Consider the following 4,756-nt stretch of genomic DNA (forward strand, 5'->3'; position numbering starts at 1 on the left):
GTGAACTCCATTTATTACCTTTATTAACCGAACCCCTTATTCCCTCAACTCTAATGGTGAGGTGACCAAGGTTGCACTCTGAATCTCCTGGTATCAGGTTAAACTTGGACCCTATATCTACCAGGCCTTGAAAGAGCTGGGGATTCCCCTTTTCCCAGTGTACTGTTATCCAAGTAAGTGACTATAGGTCCTCCTGAGGAAGGATGGAGGCATCACGGTTGTATATAATTGCTAAAGTTTGCTTCGGCAGCACATATGCAAAATTGGAAAGATACAGAGAAGATTAGCATGACCCCTGCACAAGGATAACACACACATTTGTGTATATAATTCTTGTGGTGCCATAGAGACCTTCATCATCTGGACTTGAATCCTCTCTCAGTCAATGGGTTCTGTGTCTGGGAGTTGACTCCAGTCTGGAACTGGGCAACATTCATGACTTTCCATTGGGGAAGGGGATTACCTCTGCCTTCTACTCATCTATTCCTGATTTTTTTGGAGATGGATAGATAGATTGATTGATTTGGTAGTACCATAGGCAGTTGTTTGCTTATTGATCTTGCCTCTAGAAATACCATATACTTCAAGTTATCTCTATAGACCATTTTAAGTCAGATCCCTCTTGGCTGCCATTCATACTTTGCTAACCATGCTATTCCAACATCCTATCATCCCCATTGTTTCTAGGAAATTCAGTTCTGTAACAGCTACTAATTCAGCTCATAGAAGACAGGCATTACTGAGTATTGCAGCGATGCTGGTGTATTCCTCCCCAGTTCATTCCTTATTGCTTTAATAAATGCAGTGCTCTCCAGGCCCTCTTAAGGAAAATGACCAGCTGGTAGGTTTTCCAGTTGTATATAATTGATCCATTCTAGCATGCTCAGCTCTATAACCTTTTCGAGTTCTTTCTTACAATTTTCCATGGCCTCTCTAATTTAATGCCGGCTCTTTTTTTTTTTTTCCTAAGCCCTTTAGAAGCATCACTTAGAGTTCTTGCCAAGGAGTTAAATCCTATATTACTAGAGAGTTCCCTCATATTGTAAATCCTCCTTTATCTAGCTTTATATCCCACCTTCTTGACTAGCACCTTCAAGATTCAATTCCAGACACGTTTTGTTGGTCCCTGCCAACACATGCTACCCATGTCCTGTAGCAACTTTGATGTATAGGCCCTCCTTGTCCCTAACAGGTCCACCACTTCTCCAGGCTGGCTATGCTGAGATTTGATCATATTTAAGGGCCTGGTGTACAGGTGGAGAGGAGAGGGCAGATTCTAAGGAGGTCATTCGTTGTTTTGTTTGGCACCTACCTCATTGGAGGCCTCTGCACAGTCTTAAACAAGGTGGGTGATCTCTCCTCCAAAAGATGTAGGCCACTCCTGCTGGCCAGGTGGGCTCAGCGAAATTAAGAATACAAAGTTCACAGGTTCATCTACCTGTATGTCCTCATCTCAAGTCTCAGAGTTCCACTCTTTCCCTCTCTGGGTCCTGTACTGTCATAGGAGATTTGCTGAAGCAAGAATTCTTCAAAGCTCTGCCAATATCACACTTAAGTTCTCTGTCTACAGTCGTTTCCACCCTCTGGCTTCAGGTGATGAGAATCTTTTTCAGTACTACCAAGGAGGCCTCTGACACTTACACTTTACTTTGAATTATTAAGAGGTCTGAACCTGTCATTTTCTTTCTTCACTAAATCAGTGGTACTTAGCGATGGCCACTCAACTTCACAGTCTTTGTAGTTGCTACTTCCCCATATCTCTCCAGTACCTGAGAAATTGTAGCAGTTAGTGCATCCCCTCCACCCGCATCCCATCCCATTCTCCTCAAGTGAAAGTCTTAGTAGTTGCATGCTACAGTATCCCAGAGACTATCGGTACATCACCTACCACCCATGATCCAGCTGGCAAGTTAGAGTCAACTACAAAACTCTATCCTTAGCATCTGCTTCTCAGATCTATTTCTAGTACAAACCAACTTAGGTTGAGTTTCTTAAAAGTGGAGCGTGAGATGGGGATTCTTATTCAAGTCACTCACTAGAGGAGTATTCTCAGGAGAAAAGGAGTGAACAGTGCCTGACAGAGCAAGACATAAAAGCTAATCATGAATGTGGTCTCAATCAAAGATGAGCTTTTGTCTGAACCCAAGGGGAAGCTTTGAAAGACATCCTGCAACAAGTAATCTCACCCTAAGATGAGGAACCAGGCTTTCATCTCCAACCAGTTTGTTGGGTGGGTACTGTGTAGCTTTAAAGTGAGGAAGCTCCTGTTTGGCCAGGGGTAACTCTCTAGATAAAGGGCCAGCCCTGAGTTGTTAACAGCAAGCACTTGTGGCGGCTAAAAGATGGGCACACTGGCAGATGAAAAGGATCCCTGCACCAACACCATCCCTCCAATAGATCAGCGGTATGTCTGAGATTCTGTACTCCAGAGCAGCTCTCGGTGATGCTGATATGACTGGTCCAAGGACCACACTTTGAGTGACAAGAAATAGATTGTTTTGTTTTCAGGTGTTTCCGCCTTCTCTTTTTTCCTTGCATCCCTTTTACTTCTCTTTCCTTCATTCTTCCTGTTTCCAATTATGCTGATTCTATGTCTGATCTCCAGACCAGTTTGTAGGACTGCATTCAGAGGGTGTGGGCATCTTCCAAGGTTTTTTCATAAGAAAGGGAATAAAAACCTCAATTTATTGGTCTGCCTTTCTATTGATACAGCCAGTTACCTACACTAAAGTTGAATTTTAGCAGGATGCTTCCTTCACATGAATGAACAGTTTTTTATATTTTTTAAAACATTATTTATTTATTTTTGGTTTTTTTGAGTATAATTGATACACAATATAATCTTAGTTCAGATGTACAGCTTAGTGATTTGACAAGTTTTTGCATTATGCTGTGTTCACCTCAGGTATAGCTATAGGTCTTTTGGACAGGTTTATTTACTTATTTATTTATTAAAGATTTATTCATCCATTTAAGAGAGAGAAAGTGTGCATGTGCACGCAAGTAGGGGGAGAGGCTGAGAGGGAGGGAGAGACTCTCAAGCAGACTCCCTGCCAATCTGGAAGCCCCACCTGGGGCTCGATCTCAAGACCCGTGAGATCCTGACCTGAGTGGAAATTAGGAGTCTGACGCTTAACCTTAATGGACTGACCCACCTAGGGGCCACAGGTCTTTTTAAATATTACAGTCTTAGGAGCTGATTCAAGAACAAGGCAGGTCTTCTCTTTTGTGAGAAGACCAATAATAGCAAAGCTACCTTAAAGTAGGAACCACAACCAATCTTTTGATTTCAGTGTAGCACTGGAAGAAACATTTACAAGCCTAATTACTATGCATTCTCCCGATTGGATGGGGGCTCCCAAATGTGGGGCGAACCATGCTGGTGGAAGCCTGCAGCGTGGGTGGTGAAAGAATTCCCCCGAGGCAGAACAAAGGAGATAGAAGTATACTGAATACACAGCAAGGGAGCAGCAGGCAGGACAGCGGAGGAGAGACTCTCTGCCCTGAGGCAGTGGGTGGGGGGCTGTAGTTAGAGGGGGAAGGTAGGAAGTATGGGAAAGTACAGAATTTAACCTTTTTGGTACCTGTGTCTGGGTGTAAGTAACCCCTTGGTCAGTTAGGGTTTAGGGATATTTTGACGTGGGTCGCCCAATGGGCCTGTTTGAACTCAGCCAGCGGTTCACTGTGGGCTCTTCCACCTGACTCACGTTTCCATTGTTCAAGTTGATTGCCTGAAAGCAGCCTTTACAATTACATCCAACTTATCTGGAAATGCTGATCCCGAAGAGTTAAGGAATGTATTCAAGGTCACACAAGAAGTGAGTGGCACTGTTTGGATGAGATAACATCCTCATTCTTGGGCTTCCTGTTATTTCGTGCTACAATTAATTTGCAATTGGATCTCTGCACCTTGAAAACAGTTTTTGAAGTAGGGCTACGAACCATCTTTTTTTTTTTTTTTTTTAAGATTTTATTTATTTGAGAGAGAGAGAAAGAGAGCATGAGAGGGGGGAAGGTCAGGGGGAGAAGCAAACTCCCTGCTGAGCAGGGAACCCAATGCAGGACTTCAGGATCATGACCTGAGCCCAGGGCAGTTGCTTAACCAACTGAGCCACCAAGGCCCCCCCCAGCCATCACTTTTATACTCATGCTTTATTCTCAGAGCACAGTGGAGTAGAGCATCAACATGAAAATGGAAACACTATGTCAAAGCCAAGGATCGGGGTTCTAGGTGGTCTAGAGCAGACCGAAAAGTCTGACTTAGTTTAGGATGCCAATACTCACTTTAGAGAAAATCTCCCATTATCATAGCATCATCCTCCTTACTGTGGAAAATTTTTAATAAGACCGTGATACCTGCTTTAGATTGGAGAAGATGACTTCTTTTATTGCTCTCTGCTTTTTCTTAAGTGTTGTCATTTTTCATAGCATGGAGGTGACTGGGAAAGAGAATGTGTTCAGTACAGTACAGACTATCCCTATTGGCATTAAAATTAGGACATTATCATCATAATCATTAATATTATCCTCCTTCTCTTCCCCCTTCTCATCAAAATTATTAACTCTCATTGAGCGCCATGTACCAGGAAATATGTTAGGAGCTTTACATGCATTATCTCATTTAATCCTCAAAACATTTGCATGAAGCTAATACGCTTAGACTCACTTTATAGATGAGAAAACTAATGTAGAGAGAATTTTAGCATTTTCCCCACAGTCACACTGCAAGTTTATAATAGCACCTGGATTTGAATTG

At 42.7% G+C, this 4,756-nt stretch overlaps 1 pseudogene; it reads left to right on the top strand.

The window, feature by feature from the left end:
* Window positions 1-236: 236 nt before the first annotated feature.
* LOC121100161 lies at window positions 237-335 on the top strand (annotated as a pseudogene).
* The last annotated feature ends 4,421 nt before the right edge of the window (window positions 336-4,756 follow it).

This window comes from Ursus maritimus, unplaced genomic scaffold, assembly GCF_017311325.1.
Source record: "Ursus maritimus isolate PB19 unplaced genomic scaffold, ASM1731132v1 scaffold_34, whole genome shotgun sequence".
NCBI lineage: Eukaryota > Metazoa > Chordata > Mammalia > Carnivora > Ursidae > Ursus > Ursus maritimus.